Consider the following 19,105-nt stretch of genomic DNA (forward strand, 5'->3'; position numbering starts at 1 on the left):
TAATGTAAGTGCTGCCAGTTGCCTTTTTTGATTATAATGTAGGTGCCTGACATTAAGCTTTTGATTGCCAAGCCATCCTCTTCAAAGACAGCTATCTCCAATAAACACACCACCAGCCACAAGTCTAGATAAAAAGCCAGGCCACCCCACTCTTGTGTTAGAGATCTCTGGTTGACTTATACAATTGACCATTTGACCACTTTTTACTTTCCCATGCTCTCATTCTTGCTCTTATGTTTTAAATTCACCAGCAAAGAGTGAACCCAGGAAACCCTAGATGTTCCTATCCTTAAGCCCAATTAAAGCAGAACCTCAGGCCCATGCTTTCTCTCTCTGCCTACCCACAACCTCACTGTGTGGCCCCAGACAAGCCATATACTGTCCACGACCCCATGTGTAATAAACCTTGGATGTGTTTTTTTTGGTTTTTTGCTTTTCAAAATTCCACAATGGTTGCTCCTGAGGAGTCTCTTGCAATCATGATAAGAACCAGAAGGGCCAGTCTGGCTACAGCACTGGCTCTGAAAGGGGGAATTTCTTTGGGAACTCACCACAGGCCCAGGTGAGTGCCCCACCCCCACCACCACAGCATTTCTAGCCCATAGCATCACTATCGATAGACTGAGACCAGGACAAAACACATTTGTAATTCTTCACAATTCTATGGGTGGGCTGAGCAGCTCTGGTCTGGGCTGGCGTAGATGACTCTTGACAGCACTGGAGGGGTTTCATATCACCTAGCAGGCTAGCTCAGGTCCTTTTGAGCTGCAAGGGTTGCAGAACTCCAAGAGACCAGCCCCCAGTGTGTGAGCACTTTTCAAACCTCTGCTTAAATCACGTATTGATTGTGCTTGCAATTAATTGTCCTATTGGCTGAAGCAACTCGTTCAAGCAAGTTCTGATTAATCTGGGATGGGACTAGCCAAGGGTATGGACACAGCAAGACACGAATAAATCAGGGGTCATTATTTCAACAGTCTACCACATATATGCCCTGTCTGATGCTATGGAGGAATCTGGAGTTGAAAAGGAACAATTTAGGAGCCTACCATGAGAACATGAGCACCTGAAAATATTTTATGATTGTCTAAAGAAAATTGAAAATCTCACCGTGGCCAAAAACACTCTGAACAAAGTTAAAAGGTAAATAAAAATTCAAGGAAGACATTTTATTTCCAAAATAAAAGATAAGCAAAAGCGTAAGGTGCTGGTACAACACAGTGAGGAGAATATATGTATCCCTTAGAGGGTTGTTACCTTTGCATTGACTGAGCAGTTTGCGAGTCCAGTGACCTGGGGAGCAGTGCATTGAGAGAGGAAAAGCGTCCATTGGTGACAGCTCAATCTACCACTACTCTCTCCCATGACCTACGTTGTGGATTCTGTATCCTGTCCTTCCTTCATTCTTGCTTATTTTCGGAGCCTCATTTTTCAGCCTTCCTGTCAGTTATATGAGCCACCTGATACCCTAAAAAAAAATCAATTCTCCATCTGCTTAACTTGTTTCTATTATTTGCAACTCAGGACTTCAACTGAGGCCCACCCTAATAGAAAAATGTGCAAATGTAAATAGACAAGTCACAGAAGGCAAAATACAAAGTAATCAATGAGGACATCACCTGTATTGCAGAACACAATGCTGCTGGTGTCTATATGGAACACACCAGAAAGTTTAAAATGATTAACAATCTTTACAGTGGGGAGGGTGCAGAAAACAGACACTTTCTAGCAATGTTTCTGAGAATATATGCTATGTAATTTTTGCAGCAGGAAATTTGACATTATGTATCAAAACATAACATTTCAAGTTCAGCAATTCCACTCCTTGGACTGTCACCTCCCCTGGGTGGCTCAGCGGTTTAGCGCCTGCCTTTGGCCCAGGGCGCGATCCTGGAGACCCGGGATCGAGTCCCACGTCGGGCTCCTGGCATGGAGCCTGCTTCTGCCTCCTCCTGTGTCTCTGCCTCTCTCTCTCTCTCTATGTCTATCATAAATAAATAAATAAATCTTAAAAAAAAAAAAAAGAAAAGAAAATTCTGTGAAAAGACATTTGCATCCAGAGGACCACGACACTAATATGTATCATAGCTCAAAATGGAAACACTGAAGCTACGGTTCCATAAAACAATACACTGTCCCTTAAAAGCTAATGCAGGTTTGCACAATTTGGCAGGAGATCTGAAGACCACTGGCACAAGCTGAAAAGCAGAGCACAGAACCTCAGGACTGGAGGGACTCCATTTACGTACACAGAGACATGGATATGCTTATTAATCCATTTATTACTTCCTTGACAAACATTTATGTAGTACGTACTCCAAGACAACTACTCTTTTATGTACTCTCCAAATACTAATTCATTTCTTATCATTACAGCCCCATGATAGAGGTCCTTATAATTATCTCTATTTTACAGACAAGAGCACTGAGGCAAGTGACAGGACCACGATCACAGACTGATGAGCAGTAGAACTAGGATTCAAATCCAGGAAACCTGGATCCATGTCCTGAGCATTACACTATGGGCCTTTCAAGATAGAAACCAAAAAATTTAATAGGAGATCTCTCTCTCTTTAGTTGGGTTGGAGGTTTTCTCTTTCTTTGTTATATTTTCCTCTATTTATTGATCTATCTGTTCTTTTGTCTATTTATGTGTTTCTCATGTTGTTTTACAGATCATATTTATTACTTACCTAATGAGAAAGACCGTCCAGTAGGTCTGCCTACACGCTGAGTGATCCAAGGGCCAGGCCATTCCTTTACTCCCATCTGCATGCCATGCATCCGCTCAGTGGTGAATGCAGCACCGAGCACGGATGCTTCCTAAACTGAAAATGGAAACAGCAAGTTGGCCCAAAATCGCTGCACCTTGAATGTGCAGAGAACATTCTTGGGAAGAGGAACAGGCATCCCGAGAACCTGAATATAAAAAAAAAGAAGAGGGGACTTCCTGTGAATCTGGGAGGACTACCAACCAGAGGTGAAAGTGAATCATACATTCAAGGCTCTCACTGTAGGGTCAACAAGAAAGAGCAGAATCCAGGGAGAGAAGCAGTAGTCTGTTTTCTTCTTAAAGAACACACACATGCTTAGGTTTACTCTTCACTTTGGTTGTAGTTGTTAATGGGAACACTTATGATTGTCATGACAACGATGTTGGGATGTTGATGAAGTGGGCAACTTCAAAAGGTAATTTCTAATGTAGAACATTAAGTTCTTAAAAATATGTTTCTACATCTGTCAGTCATTGATCTTGCCTTTCACCCACTGGCAAAAATAATATGCAATGTTGAAAAATAAATTAGCCAACTGACAGGTTCCTGTGGCTGCCTTCCTTGGTTGCCAATGACAGAAAGACAGAAGGACATGGGGAGAGCCATGGCTGATAAGAGGCTTACAGGGAGGCTCATGGGATACCTTTCTAGGAACAAACATAGAGGCGTGGCAGTAGGAGCCTGCTGAAATGCATCAGAAGGGATCCCTGGGTGGGTCAGTGGTTTGGCTCCTGCCTTCGGCCCAGGGCATTATCCTGGAGTCCCGGGATTGAATCCCACATCCAGCTCCCTGCATGGATGGAGCCTGCTTCTCCCTCTGCCTGTGTGTCTGCCTCTCTTTCTCTCTGTGTCTCTCATGAGTAAATAAGTAAAAATATTTATTTTTTAAATTTTTTTTTAGTAAAAATCTTAAAAAAAAAAAAAAAGAAATGCACCAGAAAGACATAAATTGCCTCTTGCTCTATATTTATATTTGGCAAAACAGATGGAAGAGACAAGATTACAAGGTCCAGGGTTGGCAATGTCTTCTGTGGAAAGAATGAAGGGGATATAATTCCTCTATTGTTCATGAGTATCCTTCTGTGGAAATGGGCTGGTGGACGTGTAGATGGTGGCTATAAGGCAGAAGAAGCAGGCTGTTCAAAAAACATTTTGAAACCCAACCATAGTAATGAATAACAGGCCATGGCCCATGGGTAGAGAAGGGCCAATCTGCCATTAGACTTGTGTCTAATGTCCAGTCCCTCTTGGGTAAATGCAGAACTTCCAGACTTGGGTGTGTCTGCTTGCAATATGGTGAAACAGACCTGCCTGAATGCTGGTTGGTTCCCACACTGTCCCCGGTAGTGATTTGCTTATGTTCATGGTAAAACTAAACTGTTTTAAAAGAAAAAGCATGTTTGCTTCTTTTCAGTCACTTAAGGTAGTACTTCGGCTGATATTTTGTCATGGGTTTTATTGGTATGTGTTGGGGTCTCTTCATAGACCTGGCTGCTAGCAAGCAGGTGGTATCTGGTCCATAGGGAGTCAGCAAATAGCAACCCCTTCTCCCATCTCCACCAGGCCCTCTTCATGCAGGATTCCTTCTTCTATCCTATGCCTATCCTATTCCTTAGGGTCTTTTGTGTCCAATTTGCCAAGAGGCCACCGTCTCTCTCTCTCCCTCCTTCATTCTCTTGATGACAAGTACAGACTTTCATTACCAAAAAATTCATAATTTTTCTTACAAGTGTATAAAGAAAAAATTAAAGTATCCACATTTCCACCACCCAAAGGTGATGACTATCTTGGTTTAGATCCTTCTAGATTTTTCTCTATGCATACTGACTTATATGTGTTTTATCTATTTTTCTTCACTTCTCAATCCCCTCTCTCTTCTCACTAACCCTGTGCCTAAAGCCTGTAAGGGCCTTGGCAACTCAAGGGCAACTCAAGACAGAAGAGGACATCAAGTCATTTAGCATACCAGACCCACAGCTGTGAGGAGGAGATCAGCCAGGAGGTGCAAAAGTTCCCTACTGTCTCACTGATGCTCCCCTAGAATGAGTCATGGGGAGGGCCACTTACCTCACCTCCTAGACCCCAGAAGGAACACTATAGCTGACAACCAGCATTCAGAGAAGAGAATAAAAATGAGAACTTACCAAGACAGTGAATCACAACTAACCCTAGTTGAGCCAGTTTATAGGCACTGCTCAGTGAGAACTACAACCTTGCTTTGTCCTACTCAATCTCCAGGATTATAGTAGGTCAGTACTATTGTTATTCCCATTTCACTGGTGAAAAAAAAAACTGAGATTTAGAAAGATCAAGTATAAAGGGGCCAAGAGGAAGGAAAAGCAAATGGAAGGCCAAAAGGTTCAGGTTTCTATATTTAAATTTTTGAGGCATATCCATACTGTTGTCCATGGTGACTGAATGAATTTACATTCCCACCAACAGATTAAAAATGGAAGTACCAAGTGATCCAGCTATCCCACTTCTGGGTATATATCCAAAGGAGATGAAAACAGATGTCAAAAGACAGCTGTACTGCCATGTTCATTGCGACTTTATTCACAATAACCAAGAGGTGGCAACAATCTAGGTGCCCATCAATGGATGAATGGATAAAGATGTGGTGTACATATACAGTGCAATATCGTTTAGCCACAGGAAAGAAGGAAATCTTGCCACCTGCAAAACATGGATGAACTTTGAGAACATCACACTGAGACAAATCATATGGAGGAAGGCAGAGCCTGTATGATATCATTTATACTTACATGTGGAATATAGAAGAGCTGAATTCATCAAAACAGACATTAGAATTGTAGTTGCCAGGAGCTAGGGGTTGGAGAACTGGGGGGATGTTGTTTAGGGATACAAACTTGCAAGATGAAGATGAGTACATTTGGGAGATCTAATGCAAAGCAGAGTGATTATAGTCAACAATGCTGATTATATACTTCAAAGTTCCTAAAAGACTAGATTATAAATGTTCTCACCATTAAAAAAAAGCAAAGGTGATTATACAATTCTGCAGAGGAGAATCATATGGCAATTTATAAATGTGTCAAACTGACATCTTTGTATACCTTCAATTTCCACATTATATATCAATAATATCTCAATAAAAAAAGGAGTTCAGGTTTCCCTTCTCTTAGGAAAACGGGGGCCCTGCAATTCTAGAAGACCCCACCTCCTCCCTGTGTAGAAACTGAGGCCCAATTCAAAAGACTCAGAGAACAATTCTCTAATCCACATGCTCTTGTACAATTAAATCCTCCCAAGCTTAGGTCCCTTGCTGATACCTTGAACTAATAACCCACCATGTGGTTGTGAAGCCGAGTGAGATGGTACAAGTCAGCTGCTGCGTACACTGCCCCACAGCCAGGCAGCACTCAAGGAATGGGAGTTGTCCCTATTATTATCGTTTTGAGTATTATTATTGTTATTCCAAAACTGTCAATTATTTTTCTAAAATGTTTTAATAGATACAGAGTATGGCATTGGATCTGTGTACTTGATTTATTTGTCTAAACCCTTATCATGGGACATTAAGCTTGTTCACAGATCCTCTATCATTAACTCTGTTGATTACTTTAGGGAAAGTAAGCACAAATACAAAGATGGGGAAGGAACATAGCTTACTGCATCTTATGGAGTTTCTGGCTCTTTCTCAGGGTGAGGGTGAGGGCTGTATTTCAACGATAGAGAGGATACTCCAGGGCCTCTACCCAATCTGAAATCAATGCAAAGGGAGCCTGCACTCCAGGCAGCTCAAGAGGCCTTTCCAGAGCATTTGCAGGCTTGGGAGAGTCCAAATGGAGATGCCACATAAACACTTCAAAGTTATAAATCAAGCTGACAAATTACTCAGTATGTAATCTTCCATCCTCCTCCCTCCACTGTACTCCAGAGGCCAGGTTTCAATGCAGGTTTCTCAGATTCGTTAGTGTTCCATGCTAAAACTGGCAGTAGCCCTCTGCTCTCCAACTACTCCTCCTCTCTTGCCACCCCAGCTCCATTCCCCAGCCAGAGGACCTGAGTGGACTCCCCAGCCTGCACATCCAAAATCTGTCCATACCTAACATCACACAGCTGCCCCTGTGCCACCACCAAGCTTAGGGCCATGCACCCTGACCTGCCCTTGAGAGGACAGGCATAAGGAAGAATCACATCTAGGCTCTGGAAGAAGGTTCAAGGTCACTAGTATAGGGAACTCTGGAGTCTAAATAGGGGCACTCTGAAGGGAGTTCTAGAAATGCCACACTCCTGTCTAGATGGCGTTCTGAGAGGACACATCCCCTGAATCTCTTGATGTCTTCATCCTATGAGAAAAGCAAGGCTAGGGGAAGGCAAGAGTCCTAAAAAGCCAGGGGCTTAGGACAGAAACCTCTTGTCCAGGTCTTGGCAAGAGCAGAATTTCCTAGGGGAAGTCCTGTTTTCCAGCTGGTAAACTTATAGACTGCTATGTGAGGCATGTCAAGGTGCAGGAAGGAAGCTGGCAGACGAGACCATCAGGCCTTTATTTGATACCAGCCTCCAAAGCTTCCATCACCTTCCCAGCCTCAAAGCCAGGGCGAAGTATGCTTCTCAATCACTGCTCTTTTTAATAATAATATTTGATATTTAGTTAAGTATTTAAAATATATTAGGCCTGCACTGTCCAATATGGTAACTACCAGCCACCCAGGACGTGGGTGGTTGACTTAAGATACACTGTATCTTTAAAAAAAAAAAAATCTTTAAAAAAAAAAAAATTCTTTAAAAAAAAAAAAAAAAAAAAAAAAGGGATCCCTGGGTGGCGCAGTGGTTTGGCGCCTGCCTTTGGCCCAGGGCGCGATCCTGGAGACCCGGGATCGAATCCCACGTCGGGCTCCTGGTGCATGGAGCCTGCTTCTCCCTCTGCCTGTGTCTCTGCCTCTCTCTCTCTCTCCTCTGTGACTATCATGAATAAATAAATAAAATCTTTAAAAAAAAAAAAAGATACACTGTAAGCATAAAATACATATCAGATTCTCAAGACTTTATTTAAAAAAAAAAGGAAAATACCTTATTAATAAATTTTATACTGATTATATGTTAGAATGCTATAGTTTTATAAAGTTAAATAAAATGTTATTAAAATTAATTTCTTCTTCTTTTTTTTTTACATGTTTTAAATGTGGCTACTAAAAAAAAATTTGTACCTTTGTGGCTTACAGATTTCCCTTAGGAACAACAGTGATTGGGTTCTAGAGACCTTTCAGAAAATCATGTTATGATTGGGGATCTTCTTCACTCTACTGGCTTCCAACCTGTTCCATCCCAAAAGGCTGATCTGAACTGTCTATACCGACTGGTCCCCTGGTTGTTTTGGCTTCTGGATGGGTTCACCCAATGGGGAGAGATGGGGAAGGGGATGTGGACTCCCTTGGCTCCCTGCCCAGGTAACACAACCTGGTAGTGGTCTCTCTGCTGCAGGGGCCTGGCTGGTGGCCCTCCCCACTAAGCTCTCTGTCTTCAAGGCTTTTTCTATTTATTTTTTTTAAGATTTTATTTATTTATTCATGAGAGACACAGAGAGAGAGGCAGAGACACAAGCAGAAGTAGGCTCCCTGCAGGGAGTCCAATGTGAGACTTGATCCCAGGACCCGAAGATCACACCCTGAGCAAAAGGTAGGTGCTCAACCACTGAGCCACCCAGGTGCACCTGTCTCCAAGTTTTGGTAACCACTCTCACCGTGGCACCTAAGGCTTCTCATTGCAATTCTCCAGGCTGCTGCACTATCCTTTGTGATTTCTCTATAGCCTGTCCGCATCTTTGTAAACAATCCCCTTACTAAACCCTCCCAGATTATCCAATTTGAATGTGCCATGTATTTCCTCATACAAGATTCTTTTGTGGACTGCTCCAAGAAACCAAATACCATGTAACACATTGTCCCATAGGAAAACTCATTCCAAGGAGCAAGTCAGCTTGCCAGGAACTTACCCACTCCTAATGCTGCCCCAACAGGAAGAGGGGCTCTCACCCTCTTGTGTTGAGTAGGTGGGGATGAACTGCCTCAAACTCCCAGTCCAAGGCTCCAACAGTTCCAGGGCACCAGATGGGAAGGCTCCAAAGTGTCCAGCACAAGTACCAGGAATCATGCATGGTTAAGGGAAGCAGCTGGATCCCTTCAGTTATCATATTCATTCACCAGGACTGAGCTCAACGAAGGGTTTAAAAGGCAGGGTTGGCTTGAGCAATATGCATGCCTATGTGCATAAAAATAATAATGCATTCATCATGTACTTATTGAGTGACTTAGGGCACCAGGCATTGTACTTAGAGGACATTATGTCCATATCACTTTAATCCTCAAGACAATCAAGAAATATTTACACGTTTCCTGGTTGATATATATAGATACATGTATTGCTTCATATGTGATATACACATATATAAAATATCAAGCAATCAGCAATCAAACTTTGAGCTTAAAGGTACAACTAGGTCACAGCTCAGCTCTGTCCACAAACTGAAATCCAGAGTTCAGTGGCTTACTTGTGAAGGTATATCAGAAAGCTGTGGTGGAAAATGGTGGCTCTCATGCCAGATTCTCAGGCTCTCCATCTGACCGATGGGCTAGCCCTCTTCAGGGCATGAGCCATTTGATATTTTCTAGTTGAGAATTAAGCACAGCTGCAAGAGCACTAAAAGATACATGTATGTCCATGAAGAAACAGTCCAAGCAATGAACTCATCACATTAACAAATAAAACAAATCTGTTCTAAAAAGGAACAGAACCCACGGGATTCTGTTGTGCCCACTCTGGGAAGAGCGACACTGACAAAGGTACCTTTGAGAGTCTCTGTGACAAAGAATGCCATTTTTGGCAGGCTGGAGAAAGCAAACCAAGATGGCCCCAGGACAACAGACACATTTATGAAGGAGAAGAATGGGCAAAGCAAATGTGGCTGTCACAGTCTAATTTCAGCTGAGTCTGTAGGGAAAGGGTAGTTTCACTGGTCTCAGATGGGTCACGAGGATGTCACAGGCCTTCAGGAGGGGCCATGGATGGACAAGCTTCAGGATCTGGCCGTTGTCTCTCCCTTCAGACTCTATTGTCCATTTCACATCCCCTGTCAAGTCTTAGGAGACCTGAGGGGATTTCTCTTGCCCCCATGCCTGATCTCGTATCTCTCTCATAAATGAATGGTAAGCTCTCTGGAAGGGAGAAACCACCTTTTTGTCCTGTCTTCTAACTGGCCCCCTCATTCAACACCAAACACTGATCAACACCGTGTTCTCCTGAGCTCTGATGCTCTGAATGTGTCAGAAAGAGTGAAGCCCTGAAATGTGATCCCCCCTTGGGCTCTCTTCCCTGGTCTCATGGTTTGTGCAATGGTGGTATTACCAGAACACTTGCGAATCCTGTTAGTGCTCCCTGGAGGCTCCCGCATTTGAGCCAAATAGTGACTCATGGATGATCAGTTTCATGGTGCTGAACCCGAATCCCATGACAGCATCATACCTCATCGGCTTTGACGTTCTCCTCTGTAACTGGATCTTTAACAGAATCAAGTTTCTCTTGTAGTCACTCTGAAGCAATATTGGCAGCACTGGGTGATTCGCCTATGAAGGCCATTAATTTATAATCTGGGTGTTTGTCCTGAAACCAAGAGATGAAACAGCCTTATGGATCGTGACATGCTGTAGTTAGAAATCCTAGGAAAGTCTGATTGTATACTCATTTCTTTTTACAATTGGATTCCTTTTACGAGCAAGAAATTGTCTGAACGCTTTCCACCCCTGTCATAAGTGTTATATATGTTTGATTTTATCTTACCTTTATGAGAAGAAATTAAATTAATATTTCAGAAGGAAGTTTATATGAGTTTTATGGATTCATTCTACAATTTTTTGGTTTTGAGTTCAATACTAGCCCAATAATACTGACATTAAGAGAAAACCAACAACAGGGATGCCTGGGTGGCTCAGTAGTTGAGGTTGTCCCGAGGTCCTGGGATTGAGTCCCACTGGGATTGCTTCTCCCTCTGTCTTTGTCTCTGCCTCTCTGTCTGTCTGTCTGTCTCTCTCTCTCTCTCTCTCTCTCTGTGTCTCTCACAAATAAATGAAAACTTTAAAAGGAAAAGACAGACCAATCATAGAATTATAATCATTAGTATTTAGTATTTAAAAGTCCTTGTTCTAAGGACTGCACACCTAGTATCTTGATTAATCCTCACAATAATCTTATAAAAGAGGACACTATTATGCCATTTTATTAGTAAGGAAACTGGAACTTTAGGAGGCTGGGGTAAATGTTCGAGGTCACCTGGCTGATTGTGGTAAAGTCAGGATTCATGTCAGGTCTCTGATGTCAGAACCCTGTTGTTAACCTCTTAACAAAATTGGAGAGGGAAATGAGGTTTGATTTAAATTCCCCTTTTTTGGCTTATGTTTTTTCCCCATTTTTTATTTCTGCAATATTTTGAAGGCGGAGAAGCACAACTGACATCTCGAAGCAATATATTACTTGTTTTAGTCAGATGCAGTTGACCTCAGAAAAAAAAGGGTAAGTTTTTATTTGAAGCTTTATTTGTTAAATCATAGATTATCTCTGAAGAGAAAGATTATGATGCCAAAAAAGAAAAAAAGAAAGATAACACCTAATATTCAGCCCAACATAAGCAATGTTGAAATCTCTGGTATTACATAAGAGCTCCCACATAAGTGACATAAGTAAAAAGGTGGTGGTGGTAGTGGGGGGGGGGGTGTTTCTGTGTGTGTGTGTGTGTGTGTGTGAGAGAGAGAGAGAGAGAGAGAGAAAGGTAAAAGAGTAAGAGGAAGTAGCAAAGAAACAGAGGTACAGAAGTGTCATCATTTGTATTTTTGAGAGTTGAGTCTATAGAAGCTGATTGCCCATTCAGGCAAGTTCACAGTGACATAAGTGTGAGCTAGTGTTTAAATGATGGATGTGTGTGTGTGTGTGTGTGTGTGTGTGTGTGTGTTTGCATGATTTGGGGACGGAGTCAGATGAAATGGAATATCATTCTATTATGAGGAGGCTACTCTGAATCTCTCAGATTTCTTCTAGTTTACAATTTTCAGAAGGGTTAGAAGTCTTCCCCTGCCAGTTGGATGAACCTGGTCACGCATTTATTCATTAATGTAAAAGTTCATTCATTTATTCTTCCATTAAATATTTACTCATATTATCCACATTTGAGAGAGTCTGGGGGCACCTGGGTGGCTCAGTCAGTTAAGTGTCTGTCTTCGGCTTAGGTCATCATCACAGGGTCCTGGGGTCAAGCCCCATATTGGGCTTCCTGCTTCTCCCTCTCCTTCTGCCTGCTACTCCCCCTGCTTGTGCTCTCTCTCTCTCTCTCTCTGTGTCAAATAAATAAATAAAATCTTTTTTAAAAAGAGAGTCTGAAATTACATACCATGTAAGTTGTAACACAGCATATACATATATTTTCCCAATTTTGTAGGAAAAATAGTAATAAAATGCAATATAATATTCTATAATAGATTACATATCATATGATATTATATACCTTGCCAACAATATACATATATAGTATTTATTTTCATCTTACACACATGTATTAATAGTGAAATTATAAGTGATTTTAATTTTGTCTTTGTATTTTTTGGTTCTTCTAAATTTTCTACAATAAATATGTACTCCTTATATGCTTGGAAAATAGAACAAAATTTTTTAAGGACACAGCCTATAAGTAAATTGCCCTACTTCCTCATTTCCCAAATGGAAAGCCAAGTTGCCAAGTTGGATAGTATCCATGATGCTGAAGTTCAGTCTATGTTAACTTGTTCAAAACCTCTTTCTCCTCAAAATTCTGTATTTCCAGGATGCCTGGATGGCTCAGCAGTTGAGCATCAGCCTTCAGCTCAGGACATGGTCCTGGTCCCAGGATCAAGCCCCACATCGGGTTCCCCAGAGGGAGCCTGCTTCTCCCTCTGCCTGTGTCTCTGCCTCTCTGTGTGTGTATCTCTCATGAATAAATAAATAAAATATTCAAAAATTCCGTAGTTCCTCTTGGCAAACACCTTCAGAGCAAGTGGAGGAATGGACTCTGAGTTTCCCTACACACACACTCTCTCTCATACTGGAGCATAGGAAAGGTATTACACTGAGTGACTCAGTTTGACAGCTATGACTTCCCAGTGCCCACTGTGGAAATGTGGCCTCTGAGAATGAGAGCAGCCTGCTCTGTCCACACCACTCATGCACCACTACTCACATGACATAAATGAGCGAAGCCTGCCTTGCTGAACACTGAGGATACAGCAGACTAAGTCAATGTCACCCAGCGCATATAATCCTTCCCTTGAAAAAGAAACTCTGCTCAGAATCCTAAACCACAGGCGATCGGTGTTGGTTTCCAGAGGATTTGGGCCACCAGAGAGTACTGGAATGAAGGAAAGGGTGAAGAGGTTATTACTAACTGGGCAGTGTATTTTCTAAAGCTGCACAAAAAGCTTTCTAAAGCTGGACAAAAATCTCTCCAGGTGGTCATGGATGTCACAGAGGCAGGGCTGACTCTTCCGGGTGGGGTGAGTCAACTGGTGTATGTCCAGAATGTGCCAAGACAGCTGCCATCCTAAGTGCAGGACAGCATAGAGAACCATGTGCCAGCTGCTAGGACTAGCAGGGTGTCCCTCAGCTGCACAATTAGCACTATTAGGTTGGTTCCTTTTGTTAAAACTGTTGGGAAATTTACTAATCTTTTAATAATCTTTAATAAGCTTTCGGTATGTTGCAAGTATCAAAAAAACAACACGTGTCCACTCAGGCCAACGTGTGAGCCGAGGTCCAAAGGATACACAACTATAAGGAATGATCTTAGCCTCTCCAAGAACTTAGCAGAAGTAAGACTAAAGAACACAAAAGGATCCAAAAATACTATGAGAGAGTATCTAAATAAATATATATGTAATGAGTGAATTTGCCCCCACAACCCTTGAGTATAAGAGATATACCAATCTCTTAGATGTCCAGAGCAAATAAATCTGGTTCTAGGTTCCTACCTATGTGACTAGCAGAACATCTGATGTCTGTACTTGTGGGCTTTCTCCTCTCCTCCATCACACGAGAGGAGAATCCCTCATTATATTGGCCCTTAGTCTATGGGAGACTAGCTTCTCTCACTTCTTCTGCTTATAATCCTGCTACTGAGCAGTCCAACCATTATCATGAGTCAGTCATAAGCACACACTGGATAAGCAGAAAAAATACAACAGTTTTTGAGATGTAGACTTCAGCCTCAGACTGGGCAATGGAAGATTCTCCCTTTCTCCTTCCAAGGCTTCAGTGCTGGAGATCAGTCCCCAGGCAGCCACTAGACATTCCCTCGGAGGCCATGACCCCTCCAGGGCTATGTGGGCTGGGCATAGGTCTTTGATATGCCCACCCAAAGTGAAACAAGGCAAAAAATATCTCAGTAGATTGTACCCAGATGTTTATGAATATGCAGTAACCGGATGACAGTACCTTGCAAAGCACAAGGTCTTACTTAAGAAGACAAGTGATTTCCCCACTCACTGCCAGACCAAACTGAGGAGAATTGATGATAGCTTTTTCCAAAGTCACTCTAAACTACCCTAGTCATATCACACGCTTGGCTGGAAAGCCCAGACTGGCCAGGACTACACCCCAGAAGGAGCTTTGAACCTCCCCTTGGCTAATGGGAAATGCCTCTGGGTCAGCAAGACCTTGTTGAGGGCCAGAGTGTACATTTGCAGGTTGTAGCCATTCTCTCTCTCTCTCTCTCACTCTCTCTCGATCTCATGCATGCTCTCTCTTTACTTCAATAATCTTTCTTCATTGGATCTTTCTTCTAAAGACAGGAATGGCATCCCATTGTGCTTTCAGGCCATCCCAAAACCCTCCAATGCTTTGCTCTCTGGGATTCTTTTCTTCCAAGTCCTTGGTTGCTTGTATTCCTTTATCCAAGCCATGATCTCTCTGGCAGATCTTCTGCATCCATCCTCCCAGGAAATAGGACCGTGGTGGTGAGTCTAGCTTCAGATAGACCTGGTACTGAGAGCAATTCTACTTCTAATACTTACTAGCTGTCAGACAGTGGACAATTTCTTAACCTCTTAGGGGCTACTTCCTGAACTATACAATGCTAATTCTTTCCTCTAATGTGGTTGTGAGCACTGAAAGAGGCACTGGATGAGATTCTCATATGTTTCCCCTCCCTAACTGAGCAAAGGGATATTACAGGAAATGCTCCCTTATGTCTGGGTGCAGGGTTATGACAAGGGAATTTACTGCATCTTACACATTCTTATTACAAACTGTTGGGACAGAGAAAAGCTATATTGGGGGAAACTATTTGACTTTCCTCTCCCCTCACAGCTTCTTCTCAGGCAAGCTCAGCATTTTTTAAATATAGTTTTTTGATGATACTTTGCTAGTTACTTCATATTTGTAGGTTTCAAGATTCAGTCTTTCGGACGTTACCACCACTTGCAAGAAATGGTTTAGCAATGTGTGTAGTCTCCTGCCATCACTTAGGGGTAAGTGGTTAGTTTTCCTGAAATACATGGTGGTCGGCCAACATAGGGTTCTTCCTCACAGATGAGACAACTCAGTAACTCCTACTTCTGGGCAAAGAGAGAAGTCTTTAAGGATATCATACCATTGGATAATTCCATTCAGTTCAGTCTAGTGTTGTGTAGGGAAATCATTTGTCTCCTATCTCTGGGCAAAGAAAAGTCTTCAAGGATATCATATCTTCCTCTGTCCCTTTGAAAGGAGAATAAGTAGAAGACTTCTGCAAAGTAGGGCTGGTGACCTCAGTTACTGAGTCTAATGACAGAGATGCTGCACAGGTGTCTGGTTGATTTCACAGGGCCGCAAAGGCTTTGCAGCTCCTCCCATTGAAGGTGGCATCTGTTTCCCTACCTTTCCAGTATGGGCTGTCATGTGACATTGTAGAATTCATATTGTATGAAATCTGGAGCCTTGGTACAAAGAGAGATTGTAGCTTCGGTTCTTGCCATTTTGGAATGGTACCTTGAGGCTGCCACGTCAGGAAGCTAGCCTAGCCTCTTGGAGGGTGAGAGATCACATTTTAGAGAACCCAGGTACTCAGGTCAAGAGCCTGTATCACCCACCAGTCATGTGAGTGAGATCATGTTGGACCCTCTGGCCCACCTGACCCCTAGATGAATATAGCTGCTCAAGTGACCTTGCAATAAACCATCAAAGGAACTGTTTGCCAACCACAGTAGCTTGAAAAATAATATCTTATTACTATCTTAAACCACTAAGTTTGTGGGTGGTTTGTGCATAAGAAAGGCCAACAGAAAGTATCCAAGAAGAGCATTTTCCATAAGAATCCAATTCTTCAACCTCAATCCCCACGTATTAAGAATAAAGGCAAAGCAAGTTTCAGGTATAAGTAGATGAGGCCTCTGTCCACAGAATGGGATTTGGAGTCACAAATAAAACCTGCCCCTAATTAATAGGACTAACCTGCCCTCATACCTTAGCTGGCAACTCTCAAATCTTTTAAGTTCAGCATTGTGTTTCTTAAGAAAGTTCCTGTTGAAATACAAATATGTCAACAACAATTATTACACTAAAGTGACAAGAACAGTGTGCAGTCTATCAGGGAAGAAATATGTAAGCTATTTGTACCTTTGTCAGGGAACTGAAAGAGCAATGGAAATTTGCAGAAAAGGAAAGTATTTGTGACTGGGAAAACTGGGAATGATTCATAGAAAAATGATATTTGATCAAAGATGTTTAAGGACAGGTAAGATTTAGAAGGACAGAGATAACCCATATAGGGTGTCTATCCAAAGAAAATGAAATTTGGATCTCAAAGACATATCTGCACCCCTGTATCCACTGCAGCCTTATTCAAAATAGCCAAGATATGGAAACAGCCTAAGGGTCAATCAGTGAATGAATGGATAAAGAAAATGTGGTGTACATATATAGTGGAATACTATTTAGCCATGAAAAAGGAGATCCTGCCATTTGCAACATGGATGGACCCTTGAGCCATTATGCTAGGTGAGATAAGTCAGACAGAGAAAGACAAATACCGTGTGCTAGCACTTGTATGTTCAGCTAAAAAAGCTGAACTCATGGCAACAGAGAGGAGAGTAGTGATTGTCAGGGGCTGCGTGGGGGAATGAGGAGATGTTGGTCAAAACATGCAAATTTTCAGTTATAAGATGATTAAGTTCTGGGATCCAATGTACAGCATGGTGACTGGAGTTAATTAACCATATGGCATTGTATATTTGGAAGTTGCTAAAAGAGGACATCTTAAATATGCTCACCACAAAAAAAGAAATAGTAATTAACTGAAGCAATGGAGGTGTTCGTTAACTCTATAGTGGTAATCATTTCACAATATGTTGAGTGCATCAATCAACATGGTGTACACCTTAAATTACGCAATACTATAGGTCAATTACATCTCAATAAATCAAGAAAAAAGAGATAAACCATGTGAGCTTATAAATTAAATATATAAATTAAACATATATGCAATAATGTGAATATGTATGCAATTTTATATATAATTATATTTTTATATAATCATGTATAATATATTGTATGCATTAATAATATATGATATATTATGTACAAATATGTAGCATATATTATATATACATATATCATACATACATGTATCAAGTGTATAATAATATATGTTCATGTAATTATATGCATATACTGTGTATGAGTGTGTGCATATAATTAATAGTGTCTATAATTACATACATGTGAACATATTTTTTTAAGATTTTATTTATTTATTCATGAGAGACACAGAGAGAGAGGCAGAGACACAGGCAGAGGGAGAAGCAGGCTCCACATAGGGAGCCCAATGCTGGACTTGATCCCGGATCCCAGGATCGCGCCCTGAGCCAAAGGCAGATGCTCAACTTCTGAGCCACCCAGGCGTCCCAATATATGAACATATTGGTAATATGACATATTATATACATGTATGTAATATATTACAGATGCATATATAACATATATGCATGCATATATAACAGTGTAACTAATATACATGTATGTAATATATTGCATATAATAATATGACACTTCACATACATATATGTAGTATAGCATGTTATGTGCATGTTATATATTGCATATATTATATGATATAACATATATGTGATATAACACATTGCATGCATATGTGTAATATATTAAATATATTATAATGATATAATATTATATGACATTTATGTACATATATGTAATATATTACATATACATGCATATGTGTGCATACATACATAACATAACGTATGCGTGAATAATATATAATTATATGCATTTGCTGTGGCAGATAAGTGTGTGTGTGTGTGTGTGTGTGTGTACACTTACACACAGCAATGGCCAGAGATAAGGCGTCTTAGACAATTTCACTGACAGGGAGAGACGAGCGTTGGTTGCCTCGGAGGAGGCAGGCCCGCTGCGGAGCCCAGAGAGCAGGGCAAGAGGCGCGGGAGGAAGGCGCGGGGCAGGAGCAGGTGGCGTGGGAATGAGGGCCGCGTAGAAGCCGCCGCGCCGCACGAGCCGAGCCTGGGCCCGGGCAAGCCCTCAATCCGCCGCCGTGTCCCGAGGCTCGCGGGAGGCGGCAGGAGCTCCTCAGAGCGCACGCGCAGCTGCCCGGCCCGCCCCCGGCCCGCCCCGGCCCGCCCCGGCCCGCCAGGCCCGCCCACGAGCTGCTCCGCTGCCTCTGGTTTTCCCTGCGCCTGGCGCTCCCCAGGTCTGCTGCCCGCCGGTGCTGGCTGTTAGGGCGCTGTCGTCTCGTCCTCTGCACCCGCTCACCACAACATAAAGAAGCAGCTGGGCTATTTCCCCTAATTCAGATGCTGTCTAGATGAGGAAATACACACACGTAGTTGGCAAAACTAGAGTGGCCAGTTTTTATTTGTGAGAAAATTCTGAAGCTTTTTATCTCATACCAGCCCTCCCACAACTAAGGGTCGTTTTATGATGGCATCCACTATAGCACATTCATTTAGTTACGTCTCCTTGTTATTCCTCAATTCCCCCTGGCTGTGACAGTTTCCCAGACTTTTCTGTTTTGATGACCTTGACAGAGGAGTGCTGCTCAGGAGTGCTTTGTCCAATGTTTCTCAGTTGGGATTTGTCTGATGCTTCCTTCATGACTAGTCTGGGGTCATGGAATTTTGGAAGAAAGACCATAGAATAAAGAACCATTTCATCATATTATATCAAACACTATCAACCCAATTGCCTGACTATTGATGTTGACCTTGATCACCTACCTGGTGGAGGTAGAGATTTTCAAGTTTCTCCATTGTAAAGATTTCCCCCCACTGCCTCCCCTTTCC

The 19,105-nt window shown here is 42.1% G+C and overlaps 1 long non-coding RNA gene across 1 annotated transcript; it reads right to left on the reverse strand.

Annotated features, from left to right (window-relative positions):
* Positions 1 to 5,545: 5,545 nt before the first annotated feature.
* On the reverse strand, positions 5,546 to 18,376 carry LOC112643831 (uncharacterized). Its single transcript, XR_004810735.2, has 4 exons — positions 18,129 to 18,376; positions 10,260 to 10,397; positions 8,734 to 8,999; positions 5,546 to 5,676 (listed from the first exon to the last, which is right to left on the reverse strand). It is a non-coding gene; the product is annotated as an uncharacterized LOC112643831 (long non-coding RNA).
* Positions 18,377 to 19,105: the final 729 nt, after the last annotated feature.

The sequence above is a fragment of the Canis lupus genome, chromosome 1, assembly GCF_003254725.2.
Source record: "Canis lupus dingo isolate Sandy chromosome 1, ASM325472v2, whole genome shotgun sequence".
NCBI classification, from domain to species: Eukaryota; Metazoa; Chordata; class Mammalia; order Carnivora; family Canidae; genus Canis; species Canis lupus.